Genomic DNA, 19,046 nt, shown 5'->3' with positions numbered 1-19,046 from the left:
TTACATTTTTCCAGTTACAAAATATAAATATACCAGTCCAGGATAATGGAACAGACTTTCCATGCTTGTGATTTCCAATCCCTTGTCTCTCCCATGATGTTACACTGGAACTAACAGATCAATTCATTGTCAGAAATGGACATCCGTGTGTCCACTAGTGGCAAATGTACAGTATTTTTCATGGAAATAAGTATCATGTTAGATAAATATTCAAGCACAGCTTAGATGGAGAAAATTATTTTCTGTTCCTCTTCTAGATTTGTGGCAGCTTCTGACCCAACCATAACAGCAGCCCTCTGCATCCCAAACTTAGCTGCTGATTATCCCTCTTTCTAGGGAATGATGTTGACCTTACAGTTCTTGCATGAAGTTCTGCAGAAACAGAACCAAAATTACATATACATGTACTGTATAATTACATGTGCTACTCTGCAAAAATCTACCAGCAAATCTTTTCTGTCAACAGTTCACATTTCATGAGTTTGCTACCAAAACATTTGTTTTGTTAAGATCAGTAAAGCGTGTATAGTTTTAGCATAGAATTCTGTGGCTTCTAATAAAGCTGAGACAGCGTTGTCTCTGATTTCTGGTACCTTGGGACCATTACTTGCAGCAGCTGAGTGAAAAGATTTGTGTGAAATGTACACTGTGGTTAGTCAAGTGTGAAAGGGAAAAATTGCTGTGATAGTAAATTATGCTTCCTTCTACATGCTATGAGAAATGTGGTCAGGCAAAAAAACCGACATCCCTTTGCCAATTTATGCCAGGCTGAATGAAAGCCAGGGAGAGAAGATATCATTTTTAACTGATAACTTTGTCTTGTTCTTGTGACTCCACGAATGTGACCCAGCTGCTGGTTATTGAGGTATTGCCAGGGGTGACTGGGAAAAGACAATCTGCTGTAGATAACTAGAGCCAGAGGCAGAGAACAAGAGGATATTCAGCATCTAAACTAAACTTTATGGATTCTTATACACACACTGAATTTGGCTATGCATGGAACAGATTATGAGTGCTTTCCTGGAAAAGTAATCAGATAGACCTGAAAGCCTGGCGCATCATTAAGGAAATAATTGTGATTGCCTTTCCATGGCTGTCAAAGAACTGGATACCTGGCCTAAGGCTGTCCTGGTCACTCCCCCACTGGTCAACAGAGAAAGGCAGCATGTTCAGGAGGTAATTCATGCCTTGTCTCTAAGACATTTATTTTGGAATGGGGTGAATCCAGAGTTCAGAAGGTAGTTGTTCCTGTCCCAAACTGCAGAGGAGACCTTAGACACAATACCAGTTTTAGATCAGTTAGGTGGGATGAATCCTCTACTATGTTGGAGGTAGAAGCAAGGTGAGAAGAAGACACCTGAAGAAAAGCACACCATTAGTGGTGTGAACTCCATTCTCTGTTCTTTATTCAGCATATTGAGGGTAAAGGTAATAGGCATGACAGTCTTGAGACCCATGTCCTGTAAATACATAAACTGACCTGCATCTGCTTGACATCTCTGTTCCCCACTGCCCTCTGCCTGTGGACTCCATTTACATTTGTTACAGTCTAGTTTTGTTGTATTAAATTATCTGATGAATGCAAGGATCTACTCAGTGGCAGGATCAAACCTTTGTCAGGGACTGATTGCACCCAGGTCCTGTGCAAACTAATTGACAGTGCTTTACTTGATCTGTGTCTAGTCTGGTTGTGGCTGGTGGATATAGGCCCTGAGGCTTTCTTTCCTCACTGCTGTCACAACATGATGTGATCTACCCTTGTCTGTCCCTCAGAGTCAGCTCAAGACCCTTATGCAGGGCTTGCTGCAGTCCTTTCTGCAGAGAACCTGGGGTTACATGGGTCACAAGCTGAGCATGGGCCAGTTACGTGGCAGGATGGCAAAACAGACAGATGATGTGCTGGGAAGTGTTAATAATAGGGCCATACATAAGCCAAAAAAGATAATTTTGGGGGTCTGTTTGGCACTGGACTTTTCTTCCACAGCTGGAATAGAAAGTCCTGTTTTGGGCACTGTTTTTAAAAGAATGAAAAACTAGAGAGAGCTGACAGAAAAGCAGTGGAGATTACAGGCAGTTCAGAAATCCTGAGCTCTGAGAAAGAACAGAAGGAAGTTAGGCTGAAAAAAAAGAGGAAGCTGAGGGAAGGGGAAATATAGCAGCCTGCTGAGTATGTTTTCAGTTGTCATGAAGCTGATTCAACTGTTGGCTTATGTCCAGTGCAGGTACAAAGTTAAGAAGTAATTACCTTAATTTGTAATGAAAGATTTAGATTAGAAATTAGAAAAAAATTTCTAGTTAGAAGGGCAATGAAGTACCATGAGGGGATGCTGCTTGTGGTCACTGTGGAATCTCCTTCATTGGAAGCTGTTAAAAAATAGGCATCTGTCAGGTATAGCTTGATATATGTCATTCTATGCTGGTGCCGGGGAATGGAGTAAACGATACCAGGAAATCCCTTCCAGCTATAGATCTCTAAGTCTTGTTAATGCTGTCAAAATTCAGGAAAATCTGTATTTACTTTGCTCAGATGGAGTGACAGATATATATGGCCTTTTCCATCAATTTAACGATATGCGTACTTTTTTTTTCTCCCTAGAGCTTGCATTCCTTGGCTGCCTCTGGATGTGCAAATTACAGTGGACTTGACTACCAACCTGTGAGTACCTGTCTTGGACAAGGACTGTGCTGCCTTCCTCTGTGCATTTCTCACTTCCATCTTGGATCACTGCACTCATTCTCATCAGAGCAAAGGTAATACGAGCTAATTCAGAAGTGTGCACCTGTACTTTGTATTGTATCATACACAGATAATGGCATGGCATGGGGGTTAATCAATGTAATGCCAATGTAAAGAGCCAGTAAAAACTAAATGCAGTGAATGTATTTAAATGTTTGTATCACATATATTTTTAAAGTACAGACCAATACAGAATGTGAAGTCCTGTGAAAGATACATTCCTCACTGAATTGTGCCATGTAGGGACCACAGGGGCAGGGGTTTACGCTTTGTTGTGAAGTGCTTAAGAAGTTCTCCAGCTACCCAGATATCTGAAAGACAATAATTAGCTTTTTCTGTCTGATGCAGAAACAAAAGAGAGGGGGGAAAGTTACTAATGGTGACTATCCTTCAGTATGAGGAAGATGCAGTGGAGCCTTAAGAATGAAGTATTTTGTATGCTCCCATTTGTTTGCTTACACAGCTCTTGCTAGAGAGACCATGCCTCCAACACAGAATATAGATATCAGAATCCAGTATTAAAAGGGATCTTGTACGTCACTTCCTAAGGTGTTTATAATTGTCAGTCATCCTGCAGATTTTACAGCTGATACTAAAAAGAGAACAATTTATTGCCATATTGTGTCTTGAAGGTTGTATGTGCCTATACTCTTTAAATAATGACCTTGTCAGATAAGAGCTGGACAAAGGAGGATAACATAGTAGTTAAGTGTGTAGTTCTTCCAGTCCTGCTGTATGGTATTTTAAATAGTAAGCTGTAATACTTAATAAACCAAATAAACAGGCTTCCAAATTGGCAGGAGAGATAAATAATGGAAGAGCTAAAAGTACATCTGGTAGGATACTTTCTTCTCTTTCTGTCATCTGAAAAGAATGTTCCCAAGACAATAAATTCAGAATTCAGTAGGAAAAATTGTAGTTGTTTGCCACTCCTGTCATCAGAAAACTGAAGTCAGAGCAAAGTACTTAACTCCTGTTATCACAACCACAGATGTCTGTAGCATTCCCTTCACCCCTTATACCACCAGATTGTTTGGAAAGTGTTTGCATTCAGTGAATTTAGAACTTTAGGGTAGCTGTGTGGACTGTACAGGCAACCTGAATGTTCCTGAGTGAAAAAGATTAATACAGAAGTATTACAAAGGGTTGATTGTAGCTGCATGTTACCTTCTATGTGCTTTATTTCAAGTTGTCCACTCAACAAGATCATAGCTACTAAAAATTAATTAGGACAGAGAGGGATGTATTCAAAGTTCAGGAGTAGCTTTCCAGCTTTAATAGGTCAGATTCTGGCCAATTCCATCAATAATTTCAAGAGCACCCACTGCTGAACCACTGAGGTACTGGAGTGTTTTCCAGTTCCTTGGGATAAGAGTTACTCAGGCTGGATATGCAAAGCTGCTCCTTGGTTTCTGCAAGGATGAAACTTTTGTTCTGCTAAGTCAAAAGGAGTGTTACTACTGTTTTGAATAAAGACAGGAATTATTCTCAGCAGGGAGTGACATGGGTAGGAGGCAGTGTTCCCCCCAGCAGTCCCAGAGGAGGAACAGAGCCTGCCTTGTTGGGGAGTGGGGACTACAAGGACTCCTCCTCCATCCTGGATCTGGATGGAGGTGCTTGTAACTCTCAGCTTGGTCTCAAATGCAAGAAATGGAGAGGCTGCAGGTCATCCTGCATGTAACCTTCTCAGTGCTTTCACCCTGAGTATTAGGTTTAAGAAAGATCTTTAAGAAGTTCCAGCTGCTTCTGCAGGGGTAAAGAGGTTCCTCTGTGGTGGATTCTTTAGCTGTTATCCTATAACATCCTGCCATGGTATCCGGACTGGGAAAAGAAGCCTTCTTTGGAGGCATGTGGTAGCTTGATGCAGGAGCCTGACAAAGACTGGCTGAGCAGCTACTTCTCTTTCATCTTCATGACCATACTAAGCACCAGGCCCACTGGCATGGGACATCACAGGGAAGAAATGAGAATCTCATCTAAGGACTTACTACTCCTACATTGCTGCTTGTGTCTCCTAAGTAATCCTGTTCAGCTACATACCAGTTCTGGTGTCTGCTCAGTGGTATGGTATGTGAGTTACCTCAGTCTCTGGCTCCTGTTTGTGCCTTCTATCATCTTTGCAAGATTTCATGAACGATTAATGGGAAAAATGTAAAGGACAGAGAGGCAACTAATCAACACTGGCTCCTGAACAAGGCACAGTCCCTGAAATGTGCATGTGCAAAATCAACAACTCTTCTAAAAACGATTGCTTGCATATACAGAGACAGGAGTTGTTGGGCACCACAGTGTATGGATTTCATCAACTATCCTGTTTAGGTGCAGCTTTGAATGTTAGACATTACGTGATTCAGTTGCCTAATCAGAAGCATCTACTGTCTTCTTAGATCCTGACCAGCCTCCAGCTGCTGTTGCAAAAGGGCTTAGATCTCCTGCAAGTCCTTATCATACCTGCCAGCCCAGTGCAGATGTCTTGGACAACCTAGGCCATCTAAAACGGCATAGATTCCTAGCTCAGATCTGTTCTGAGCACTCCCAAGATGTCTGTGTACCTGGAAAAATGGGATACCTTTGAAGTTTGAAGCTCGTATAGAATAAAAGGGTTTCCTTTGTCTTAGTTAAATGGATCATTAGGAGAACTATAAGCCCTTCATGTTTTTGCACATGAAAGGAAACCCAGAAGGTCATGAGCTGTCACATGCAATGAAAAACTGTAAGTATATAATGTGTCTGTAATCTGTATGTAAACCACAGTGAAAAGTGCCAGTTTTGATGTCCCCTGATTGTTTTCATGCAATCAAAGGCCGTGGGGTCCTTTGATTAAGAATTTGTGAGATTTCAGCGGCATCAAAGACTGTCACTATTTAAACATGAGTAGACTCTTTTGAGAACTCAAGCCATTGTGTGATAAGAAGAATGCACTGGTTATATGACTTGCATACTTCATCGCAGTTTTCTACATTTATGGCTTTCTTTACAGAAATGATTTAAATATGCTTCATGCCATGTGACTCAAGCAATTTCATTAAAGAAGTGAAATGAAATAAAATGGAAATAACCTGAAATCTTAATCATTGCTCTAGAAGCACATAATTTTATTATGTATCTTACACTAGTAGGATGATGGGGAGTTCTTAAACCTAAGGCCTGGAATCATGTCAGGTGTAATGGCAAAGAAAAATGATGAATTCTAAAACCCTGAAAATGTTAGCAAAAAGCCCCCCAACTTAGGATTTTGGGGTGCTGCCTCATGAATTTTGAATACTTGTCATTAGCAATACCAAAATAAGATGTTGGGCTTTCACTTGTCAGGGTCTTCAGGTTGTTACAGCTGTTCAAGCACAGCACACCCCGTGTCTTGCTCCACTGGTCTACACCGGAAACCTCAGTTTTTCCAGTAGCTCAAGGCTGAAGTGAACCTGGTGCACCAGCAATCCCACACACCTCTCTTACTTTGTACTCCAAAACTTCTGTGAGCTCGACAGGAATCCCTTACACCAAGAGTGGATCTGTAAAGGCAAGGCATTGCAAGATTTACTCACCCAGACATCCAGACTGAAGGAAAAGCAGCTGTAGGGAAAGGTTTGTGGATTAGGAGAGGGTGACTGCAGTGCCATGCTCCCACGGGCATGCCCCATGGGCAGCTTGTAGCATTTTGGCAAACAAGTGGGTTTGAGAACAAGCTTCGAAGCGCCATGGATGTATCCAGGAAAAGCTAATTCTGCAACCTTCACTTCTCTGAAAACTTACTCAGTGATCTTAACTGACTTTCACATCCTTATTCACTGATTCATGCAGCAATGCACAGAGGAAAGATAACAGAAGCAGCAAGTCTAGGATCTGTTTACTTCTGCCTCAAGTCACACATGCTACATCAAACTAGTGGGGTTCTCCTCTAACTTGGATTTTGAATCTACGATTAAATTTTGTACATAAATAAGGTATTGAATGGCTTCCTTATGACCAGGCTTGTCTTTTTTAAACACATGTATGCATTTTTTCCCTCTCAAAAAGCTCCTTCTCTTCTGCAGGGAAAGAGGTAAACAGGCCTAGAGAGAGGAGGACCTGTGCAAAATTGCAGGATCTAATGAAGGAACAGAGCGGGAGCAGGAGGAGTGAGGGAACAACAGGTCATGCAGGGCAGGACAATAGGGAAGAGATTTGTAGACAGGCAGAATTGTTTACTTCAGAGGTAGGCAGACTTCTCCAAACTCAGAGCTTTTTTTTGGTCCCTCCTGAATCAGTATGAAAGACTGACTTTGCTGGAATCTATGGAATAAATTTCAAGAAAGTGAGAGCTAGGCCTCTAGTCTCCTTTTTTTCTGGGGCCTTCCTAATGTATCCGTAGCTTTGCTGTAAATCCATATCTCTCCAAGGTGGAATTTGCTCTATGTGACCATAAAGGCCAGATGCTCAAAGAACGCAAATGCACCTGCCGATGTGGGTGCACGCAAAAACTGCCTCCGTGGTTGCTGTTACTGCATGACCAAGAGCCTTCTGTTCATTGTGTGGACAGGCAAGGAGAGGAGGGAAGGAGCACACACTGAATCAGCACATTGCACAAACGGATTGAACAATACATGGGAGGCAAACTTCGGGCATGTGCAACAACAGTGCACTTGAAATGTTGCCACTAAGTCATTCTCAAGGATTTGTACATCTAAAAAGAACTATTAAATTTCATGTCAGTTAAGCAGACATCGTTAGTTCAAACAATGTTTTGGATTTTTTTTTAAATGAAAGGGAAATGATTAAGAACAGACAAGGTAAACAATTATCTAAACAATGAGCTTTATTGCAAAAATATACAGTGGGCTGAGAGACAATTCCATATGATGCCGTTCTAAATCCTAAAAATCATGTTAGAACACTGAAAAGCTGACTGACATTTAACTGTAATGGAACTGTAACACTAAGACAAATCTATTTGAAGAAATATTAAAAGTGCCAGGATAATTAATGTACTTATAATGCTCTCTACTCTCTTGCAAAGCCCCATATTCTTCCCTGCTGATTTTTCCTCTAAAGCAAAATAAATGTTAGCAATAATAGTGGCTCATATCACCTTACAAAGCTGTAAAATCATATATCATAAGAAATGGAAATTCTTTGCCAGTGAAAATAGAAAAAAATTTTCGCGTTCTCAAATGTCTTAGCTTTTGGCATTTGGAGTAAAACCAACTCTTTTTGAAAAATAAAGCATTATTTTATGGAAAACTTATGTTCCTTAAGAGCCTTGAAGCTATAAAAAGAGGCTTTCTTGAAATGATTACAATTTTAAAAAACAGTAATGCAACTCATATGTTTTCTAAAACAGATTTAATTAGTTTTAATAAATATCTCACAAAAAAGAGTAAATCTTTCTAGCAAGCCAACATATCAGACCAGAATCTGCAGTTGTTTTTCAGTGTATCTCTGTTGTAGCATATTGATGAGATCAGTCGATAAGAGTTGAAGAAAATTTCTAAGGTAGAAAAACGTGTTGCAACAGAATGAATGGCACATGGGAATCCCAGAGCCACAGTGTCAGTTCTGTTACAGTACTGTGTCAGTACTACTTGGTCAGGAGCAGAAAGGAATTACTACACAAAAATAATAAAACTTTTCACATTTCTTAAATGTAGCAATAGAGGTGTCAGATGTGTTCAAATTACAGATGAATTCTATGGAAAACCTTTACCTTAAAGAAAGTAGAATGCAAGGTTTGTGGATCTTGGGAAATAATAATTTGAAGGTAATTTAGGCCTCTCTAACTTTGCTTCTTGTGCACATGAACATATTTACTGTTCCTCATGTGCGAGGGGACTCCCCAGGAACACAGACTCTTTCTCTATACTTCTTCACCTCTTCATTTATTCATAAGCCCTGCAGCCAGAAAGTGTCATCGCAGATCATCTTGTCTTACTCGGACATAATAGAGGCAGTTGAATTTCACAAATCAAGCCCACCACTTCCAGTAGAAAGATACCCAGCCTGGATTTTGAAATGGCAAATGCCAAGAGGTCCACAAGCCAGCCTTCTCCAATTTCCCTGCAGCCCTCAAGATAAGCCCAAGAGCTCTGGCCCCACAAAAGAAGGGAGCTTACCTGCGTGGAGTGAGTGACTTGCAAAAACATAGGAAAGTAGAAGGATTCCCTTGGAGTCCTCTTGCTGAAGGAAAGCTCCATTTATTGGGACAGAATTTCCTTAAGTTATGCAGAAGCCCAGAATGAAATCTACAGTGTTGGAAGGGTAGACTATTAAAAATTCAAGGAGAACCAAAACTCCTTTACAAACTTTTCAATTTTGACAATATCTACTGAAGATCACAGATGTCACATCAGCAAACTGAGTATTTTTTTCTGCCAGAGAATCTCAAATCACACAGCAGTGCTAAATGAATAGAAAACAATAATTTCTAAGTCCCTTTCTTGGCTTCCTTCATCATAAACCACATTTCAGTCATATTACAGAAAGCCCTCTGAGCAGACTATGAATATGCCAAAGGAAGGGGAAAAATTTTGAGAGAGATCTACAGATAATCCCTCAGATCAGAGCAAGCCGTATTGCTGCACCAGTAGGTATCAACCTGCTGCAATAGCATCATAATTCTATACTGTGTGAAGGGATGTCCAAGAAAGTCAAAAGATTTTTCAGATGTATTCAAATTTGAAGGGAAAGTGAAAAAATCAGTTATCTTTATTCATAGTGTAATGAATTTCTGCAGTACTTTGTAAAATGCCTTTAATTATCAATTATCAATTGATAGGTATCAAATTATCAATTTCAGAGCATGCTGAAAAAAGATATGACCTTCTTTGTAACCATTCTGAAAACATAGTTTAAACACTAAAAGGAATTAGCATTTTCCTGACAATGAGAGAACTGCACTGCTGCCTACACATTAAAGCAGTAATTTTGGTCTCATTTGAACTGAGATACCTCAACCACAACTCCAGAGCAGAGATCTTTGGTTTTACTCCTCTGAAAAAGAGGACAGAGCCTGGTCCTGAATTAGTTTATTGCTTTGTGCTCTGCATGCCCAGAAATCATAAAGAGAACAAGGATTTAGCTGATTTTAATTGATCACTTTAGTATAAAGAGGCAAGTCTGTTCTAACACACTTCCTGTGTTTGTAGGGATAAAAGGGAAAAGAATAATAGAATTAAACCAATCTTACAGAAAGACAAGTAATGTTATATAGAAGTCCACATTATTGCTATTAAGTAAAAATCATTTTTAGAATTACTGAGACACAAAACTACATAATCATGGGACGGGGTGAAAAAGGCATTCCACTACCAGGAAGGAGTTACAGAGATTTGGGAATGCAACTGAACAGCTATGAAAGCTCATATCTTGATGGTGTCCATCACAAGTATACTGCAAGCTTTAGGAGGACAAAAAAGAAGTTCATTATAAGCATTATTCCTGGTTGCTGAAAAAACTGAAGTCTCTGCTGTGATACAACCTGTTAACTTTTAGCATTTGGTACCTTTAAATTAGAATGAGAAGCTAATGCAATCCACCCAGAAACTCAGCTAACAATCTTTCAGCAACTCACCACCAAAATTTAAAAAAAAATAAAAATTGAAGGCAGAGTTAAACTGAAACTCTGACAGAACTAAATGAGTTCCCAGTAATATGAAAAAAAGAGAGCCAAAGTGATATTCCAGATGGAGATTATTTGAAGTTACAGCAGTGAACTGTGTAAAGCTAAAGGAATGGTAATAAAGAATGAAAATGAATCTGACTATGGAATGGAGGGGATAGGAAATGGTGCCACTGAGAGATGGGTGTGTTAGTCAGCAACGTGAAATGGGATACTCTTTGCAAGAGATTGGCTCCAGAGCTGACAATCCTGCAACACGTCAATTCTTTTCAAAGCAAACCCAGTAACTTATTAAAGATCAGATCACCCGTAGTGAGTTATGAAAGCCGACTTGCCCATGCACTATTACTTGACAACAGGGAACAGAGAAGGGGTAAAATAACTCCATCCATCCTTCCCTTGCTCCATAGGCTGGCCAGCAGAGCTGCTTTGCAGTACTGACTCTGGGAGCCTCCTGCTGTAGTAGTGAAAGCTGATAGAGCACCCCATGCCTCAGGGAAACGGGTGCTGGAGCCCTAAGTCCCTGAAACTTAGTGACACTATCTAGTGAGCATTCATCGATTCCCTCTTCCACTGTTAAAGCTGCTGGGATAAGGGATAAAGATCTCTGGGGTGAGAGAGAGAGCTTGACAGGGGCTGTCTGCTGCCATCAAAACTAGCCATAGTCAAGGTCTCAGGTGCTTAGTAGGGTTTCTGAACTTCTGTGCCCCAGCTGGCTCGACAGTGCAGGTCAGACAGATTCCTTCCCACTGGGGGAGCAGCAGCAGCAGTTGGGGAGAGGATCCCAGGCGCTGATCTGCCATGCTGTAGGTCATCAAAGCAGCTGAATATTTCTTAAGGCTGGAAAAGTTAATTATAAATGTATTTTATTTCAATGTGATGTTAGGCTATAGATGACATTCACACCTACAGGCTTCTGCACAGCTCAGTTTCCAGTTTGCCTTCACCTCTCTTTATCAGACACCACCTCAAACCCACTCTGCTCCAGCTGCATCCTCCACTGCACTCACAGACAGCCTGTGGCCATATTAAATATTGAACCTGAGGAGTGGCAAAATCTTTTCCCTGCTAGGGACTGAAAGCCTTCTAAACACCTTTAACAGGTCACAACTTGACACATGTCTTTATATTACCCAATAGGAACCAGAAAAATAAATAAAATACGTGTTGGCAAGCAGCCTGAAATAAAATCATGTCACATTGAGGCTCAACTCTTATCGCCCTCTCCCTTGTTGTTCCTTTCTCTCTCCCTCAGCAATTTAAAGTCTTATTCTTCCTCAAAGCAGCCATTTAAGGCTGACATCAGGGAGTAAAAGCCATAGCCTTCAAACACCTTCCTTTCTCCCATTGTTTAAAGAGATGAAGAGCGGCAGCTGGGAAGGACCTCGTCCTCCTGGACACAACAATGCCCTGAACTCCAAAATCTGTGTGTCTGCTACTTCTGTACCATTCTCCATTTGTCAGGCCCATTGCTGTTGTTTGCTGCTTCTCCTTCAGTTTATTCACCCACTTTTCACTCTCCCTGCTTGTGGGAGAAAGGCAAGAAAGAAGAACACTCTGACTCGTTATTTTGGTGACCCCGACGTGCAAATCCCAACTCGATTTGGGACAGAGCGAGGACCGTGGAAACTGAGCGGTGGTAGTGGAGCCCAGCTGAACTTTACAATTGGTGGAGGTGAGCCGACTAGTCCAGACAAGTAACTGAAGGCACCTGGAGAGAAGGTGAACAGCTGGGAACTAAGATGGGGGTGAAAATTTCTGCAGAGAAAAAGTCTATTCTACATATTTTGATAAGAATTCTGGAGAAGATGGGAATCAAATATGAGGAAAAGGTGATATGCACTTTCCTAATTTGGTGCGAAAGGAATGGGGTCCCTGCTGCATCATCTTTAACTACATGGCAACTGGTAAATGATTCCCTGAAACAGTTAAAAAGTGATCGGACTGCTGCAGAAGCTGCAGCCGATGCCATGTCATCTAGTGGATCCGATTCTCGGACGGATCCTACAGTTGTGGCTGAGACACCCCCAGAAAAGCTGCAAGCCCCTTCCACATGTCCACTACCTGCCGATGAGGAGTCTGATGGGGACTCTCCCAAGTCGCTGGCATGCCCCAGAGCATTGAGACGTTTACTAATGGATTTATCTGAGGACACAGAGGGCGAGGACACATGTTCTGAACCCCTGCAGCAAGCTTTACAGGCTGGGCCTTTTGACTGTGATAATCCTTTAGACCCGGACCCTGTAAATCCTAAAAGAGAATCTGGCCTGTGTCCCCCCTTACTTGGGGATGATCCGTGGGTAAAAGTGAGGCAAGAAGCCTTGGTGTAAGGGGATATGGACATGGCAAGAAAGATTGTTGCTCCTGTAATTTATGAACTGGGATATCAGCCACGTTGGGAAGGACTGCATTTTTCTGTTACTAAAGAACTACAGAAAAGCATTAATGAGGATGGACTTAAAAACTCATTTACAACAGGTATACTGGAGGCAATTGCTCATGGCTGTACTCAGCATTTGCAACCCCCCCACCTGCAAGTGCAGAGTTGGTGGTGGCGGCCCTGGGCCACCCCGAACCCCCCCCTCCCCACGGAGCAACTGCACCGTGCCCCCAGCGTGTGCTCGTCCATCCCACCTCCCCCGAACACCAAAAGCAGCAGTTTTTACAGAAGGTGCTGACACTGATGTGGTGTCCCTTGTCCATTCTAAAAGGACTAACTTGTACACTAAAGGCCTTGATTTAAAAACAAAGAAGGGGAATTTTCTGGGCACACCACATAATCAACAAGCAATGGCTTTATATAATCTTAATGGTGTTTTGATGTTTGTAGTATTTGTCATTTTATGTTGTGTGAGTAATAAGTGTAAGGAGCCCCTTTGTGTGATTGTTCTGCGTGTGTGAGACGCAGCCCAGCTGCAGCTGCGGTGTGCAGAGTTCTCTATAATTTAGTCGATATCGATCAAGTGTGGATCTGTGGTAAATGATAAACGGCAAATGGTTTATGGTACAGGATTTATGCTTTTGCCTTTGATTTATTAGAAACTCCCTTGGTTTTCCCCCTTGAGTGGTGGCCAGGCTCTGAGTGGAACCCAACAGGAGGATGAAATCAGATGTTCCCGCTCAAAGAAAATTGGCAGTTATTTCAGCCTGTTGATTTAGAGGCTGGACCTGCTTGCAGCGATGTTGGATGCCTCACCTGCAGATGGACGCATTGCATAGATTTACGGTTTGCGAGGAAGGGTACTCTAAATCCTCACTGCAACCAGGGTTCCCCAGCAATTGCAGATCTGAATATTAGTACCCCATTAAGTAAGTGTGCTATTCTGTATCCTCCTTATTTTTGTAGCACTTAGTCGTATGCTTTATGGCAGTGATGAGAGTGCTTGTGTGAAGAAGATGTGTGCTGAATCTGATTTTGTGTGCATCAGTGGTCAGTGTGTGCCTAACAGATGGCAGTGTGATGGAGGTGCAATGCAGCACAGGTGAATGTATCCACAAAAAATGGTGCTGTGATGGAGATCCTGACTGCAAGGATGGAAATGATGAAGTCAACTGCCTTTCTCAGACTTGCAGACCAGACCAGTTCAGATGTGAATATGGGAACTGCATCCATGGGAGTAGGCAGTGTAATGGTGTGAGAGACTGTCTGGGTGACTCTGATGAGGTGAGTTGTGGCAGTGTTGTTCGGTGCTCTGGACCTGGCAAATTCAAATGCAGAAGTGGAGAATGCATAGATGTCCATAAAGTGTGTAACCAGCAGAGAGACTGCAAGGACTGGAGTGATGAGCCCCTCAAGGAGTTATCTTCCTTATTTTGTAATGCTTAGTCATATGCTTTAATTATTAGCAGTGAAGCCAGCTTACTCTTTTCAACTAGGAACTGTAACTGCTGTATTATTTTTAGCCTTTTGCAGAATTATTTTATGTATATTGTGTTTTCTGAAGTTTGTCTAAACCTTAATTGATAAAGCTTTGCAGGTGCAACTGTAAAACAAAGAAGGGGGAGATGTGGGAGAAAGGCAAGTCAACACTGGCCTGTCAGCCCTGCACAGCCTCTGAGAAGCAGCAAGGCTTTGATGAGAAACAGGCCTTGGGAGAAAGATAAGAAACTGCCAAGTTGTGCCAAGGTGGCAGGGGAAAACAATGGACAGCTGCAACACTGAACTGTGGAAAAGTACTGGACTGTGAGAAGTTACCGCCGCGTGAACAGCGCGTGAACAAGAAGCTGATTGGTCTGCACAGCGTGTGTTAGAGTGGTCTTATGCTGGTAGGAGAAAAGGTTGATAGCTGTCTAATTGCTGATTTGCTAATTATGAAGTAAGAGCTTTAGCGAGAGCATATGTGTGTACTATTGTACGAAGAGAAAAAAGAATAAAAAAAAAAGATGGCCCCTGCCCTGCAGAAAGAAAGAAGAACAGTCTGACTCATTATTTTGGCTGCCACACCTGCCCATCCTGGTTTTCACTCTCACTGTCCTCTCTCCAGCCTCCTTCCTACACATTTGCTCCTTCCTTTCTTCAGTTTCTTAAACCTCAGGGCCTCCTTGCATCACCCTCTAACATCCAGCACCAATATCTTCTGTAACAGTATGTTTTGATCTCTCCTTTCACGCACATGCACACACACATTATGTGGCTCTTACATATAAAAAGACATACTTAATACAGAAGTCAACAGTTAGTTATCTTCATTCCTCAGGTTGAGTGGAGAGATGATTTATTCACACAGGTACCTGCTCTGGAAAGGACTCTCATCGGAGCAGTGGTTGGTTCCCTACTCTGTTGCTTGATACCATGTTCAGGATCATCCGGGAAGGAAGGGACAGATTAGGCCAGTTCTGTCCTGAAGGTAAAAGCAGCAAAGAGAAAAAAAAAAAAGAAAATATGCAATAGAAAGCAGAAAAGCAGATGAGACCAAAGCCCTTCTGACAGAAATCAGGCCAGGTCAAAGATTTAGCGGTAGGAACAGTATCACAGAGGAGAACTTTATATGCCAAATATCACATCATATGTGGTAAAAATGTGAAGCCAGATGTCACTGAATCTTCTGAAGTCACATGTGTTGACATCCTCTGTACAGCTCCTAGGGGAAGGAAATAATTATATTTAAAGCCTTCTGTTTCTATATTGTTTCTTAAGTTATATTTATTGCTTGACAGTGAAAAATTCATCTACACCTGTTATATCTAAGTATCTTAACCAGTTTGAAGTATACCAGAGCAAAACATCTATTTGACATTTAAAAGGAGACAGTTGTGTACTGTCTTTATCTGTGACACTGTCACTCAGCTCATTTTTAATACATTGTGCTCATGAAATGTGTGAAATGTTTTCTAGATACGATGGCAATGTAATCCTGACCTTTAAAAAAGAGTAAAATCTAGATAGTTCACTTGCACATTTGGTATATTTTACTGCTAAGACATATTTAGCACAGTCCTAAAATTGAGACTCTTATCAGAGCTAATGTAGAGTGGAAAGTAAAATTCAGTAAGAATGTCCCTAAATTAAAATGTATCAGTCTTTCCCACAGTTCCTGTGATATGTTCCAAATGGGTGGCAGTCAGATGGCAATTATAAATCATTGCTTTCAGTTCTCTAACTTGAGCACTACCCAAGATAGACAGTGAACACCTCTGAAATAGCTTATACAGTCACCTCAAAGACTTCAGGAATACGTTAGGTTTGCTGTCGTTCTGTAGGACTCACATGGCAAAATCTGAAAAGTATCTTCTCACATCAAATTTTTTCACTCCTTTGCAATTTGAGAAGGCGTTGGGCAGCAGCAGAGACTGGAATTATCTTCTGCAGACTCAGGAAGATGGTACTATACTGTGTCATTCTCAAATCACATTTGGATTTTTTTTTTCAGGAGCAACACTAGAAACTTTTTTTTTTAAAATGAAACTTATTGGCATCATTCGTGGGGGGACATCCTTACTCCTGCTGAGTGGATTTTAGACAGTTTGTATTAGACCAAATTCTTCTATCTGTCACTAACTCACATAGATCTATAAATATTGTTCCAAGGATCACGTATTGGACTCTTGATCTGTGAAAAGTATAGACTAGGTAGGTTTCCTACTTGCAGTTTCCTCTTGCACAGTTTACAGGATCTTGTGAAATGTTCCAGCAAATTCAGGCTGGAGTACTACTAGAACAGCTACAGAAATTGTTGGATACACAAAAACTGAACACTGGGCAGTAGGGGCCCTTTCAAAATGAAGGTTAAGAACACATAAATGTATTTCACCTGGAACTCCTAAACCTGGAGAAATTTGTGCAGATGCTTAACATTTTACTTTGTGAGTAGCTCTATTTAAATCAATGAGGCTCTTCACAGCATGCAAAACTTGACACATACACAAGCCTTTGCAGGATGAGGGCCAAATTTTTTTTTAAGAGTGTGACTTGCTTGGAGACATTCCAGAGGAAAAAAAACGTGTGGGGCTTTCTATAAAATTGTTGGCACCATTCTGCTTATTAAACAGACATGAATTCACTCAAATAAGATAAGGTCTAGACATTTATATCAAGTATATGGAAGTTTGTGTCTATTCCTAAGTTTAAAAATAAATAGCAATAACGCTTCTAGATTTGTATGGTAGGTTAAATTCTTGATATATATTTATTTAAAGTTTTATAACATTACCTCTCTTACCTATTTTACTATCTTACCTATAGTTCTTCTCCCAGGGAAAGTTTGCTCTGATAGCTAATAAATTGCTGTAACTTTCAAGCAGACCACATGGAAAACAGTTTCTTTTATTTACCTTATGACCTTAGATGTGACAAAAAGTAATCGTTCCTACCTTACCTCAAGCTTATTCAACACTAAGCATATAAGACAAGAATTTATCATTCAATTTGCTGCTTGCTTATTGAAGAGCAATATATTCATTTCAGGAACAGAGTCTAATTTTAGGTCAGTATTTGAAGGTGTGATGAAAATGTGAATGCTGAGGGTGACAGTAGGACTCTTCAAGAGCAAGCCCAGTATAGTTCTTGAACTACAATGACTGTGAAATCAATGAAAGAAATCATAGAATAGACTTTACTGGTCTAAGTGGAACCTGTTAAGTACCTGAAATTATTCACTCTCCCAGTTGTTACCATGGGCATGGCCTCAAACTACTTCAGATAAATGCTTCGACATTATAGCTCTTCAAGAAAACAGAAATAGTCATTTGGCCCACTGAGAGCTGGACTGCTTGGTGGTACATGTTGCCAGCACTTTAAATAAGCGCCCTAGGGAGACACGTGGAACATCTGGCGATAGCAGCTACTTTTAATCACACAGGTCACATTGTACCACAGCACACAAAATCAGTGTCACATTTAGCAAAGCAAGTTTACTTGAACACAAGGTGTCTTGAGGTCAGATTTAAAAGCTTCTGTAGCTGTAGACAGGAACCCAGCAGGATTTTCACAAGCCCCTAAGTGCTTATTTCCTATAGGTTTCTCACTAGGACTGTCTTTGTAGTAATACTTTAAAAATACTTCCAACATAAGGCGTTAGGTGTCTCAAGGCACACTGCCTTGCTTCAGGCTGCAGAAAGCCAGAAGCTGCCAGCTGGGTAACTGGTTTTCAACTACAGTTACTTTAGGGCAGCTGTCCCATGTCTGTACCAAAATTCTTTAGGGCTCCTAGTATGGGAACGCAGGAGACCTGGGTGAGTTATCAGGGACAATTGCTACATGAACCGGGTACATTTTAGTTAACAGAATTGCATAGAAAGTTTTGGAAGTCTTTTTCATCTCCTGGGGTGTGGTAATAATCCCTATGGAATTTTCAACAGAGATAGCACCCCATATATACAAGGAAAAGAATAGTTTCTTCACCATTTGGGCTAGGCTTGGTGCTTCAAAATCATCTTTGCAAGGATACCTCCCTTCTCCTTGCTGGTGCTCTCCAGCCCTACACACAGACTGGCCATACTGGAAGGCATCAGGCCCTTTCTTTAGGCATACTTTCCTGAGCAACTTCTGCATTCCTATTTTTAAAAGTTGTAGATTTTGAAGATACAGGAACACATGATCTTTGTAAAATAATCTCCAGCTCCTTCCCCATTCCACATAGTCACACTGCTCAGAGCCAATTTTAATGCATTGCTGAAAGGTCTGTTATACAAATGTATATAATCTATATCATGACTTGCCTGAGAAAAAAAAAAAAGGGGGGGGGGGGGTGTGTGGAATGTTCCTGAAGAATTTAATTGCATTTTCAAGATTTCAGAGTGATTAGAGCTAGAAGTAATGAATCCAGAGCAATGGCCTTGGAAATGCTATATAGCGAATGCAAGGATCAGCGGGGTAGCACTAGATGGCACTACAGTAATTTTCACTCAAAAAGCATAGGCCAAGCCCAGGGAAAGATGGACTCGGGTCCAGCTTTGAATGGGCAGCTCAGATTTACCATCTAAAATTTACCTGGGTGGCCTGGGGAGATTCTGAGGAATATGAGACATATCAGTCTTTCCAAGGATTATAATATACAGCCTTGAGGAGGTTGATAAGTGATATAATATATATGATGAAGAAGAGTGTGGAAAGCTACCTGAATGTTTTAATTTCCCAAAGTGAGACCATAAAGACCTGAAAACCTGTTATGTTCTACTGAACCCAAAATAAGGATATCCAGATTCAATACATCTAAAAGCATCTTGCTCAAAAGCACACCACAAATGTTATGTGTCATCTAGGCAACTGGATAGTTCAAT

The 19,046-nt window shown here is 41.1% G+C and overlaps 1 long non-coding RNA gene across 1 annotated transcript; it reads left to right on the top strand.

The window, feature by feature from the left end:
* The first annotated feature begins 11,507 nt into the window (after positions 1 to 11,507).
* LOC141941857 (uncharacterized) lies at positions 11,508 to 14,742 on the top strand. Its single transcript, XR_012628448.1, has 2 exons — positions 11,508 to 13,637; positions 14,298 to 14,742. It is a non-coding gene; the product is annotated as an uncharacterized LOC141941857 (long non-coding RNA).
* Positions 14,743 to 19,046: the final 4,304 nt, after the last annotated feature.

The sequence above is a fragment of the Strix uralensis genome, chromosome 3, assembly GCF_047716275.1.
Source record: "Strix uralensis isolate ZFMK-TIS-50842 chromosome 3, bStrUra1, whole genome shotgun sequence".
Classification (NCBI taxonomy): Eukaryota; Metazoa; Chordata; class Aves; order Strigiformes; family Strigidae; genus Strix; species Strix uralensis.
Note: the sequence above shows the minus strand (reverse complement) of the source record. Positions and strands in the feature narration are given on the sequence as shown.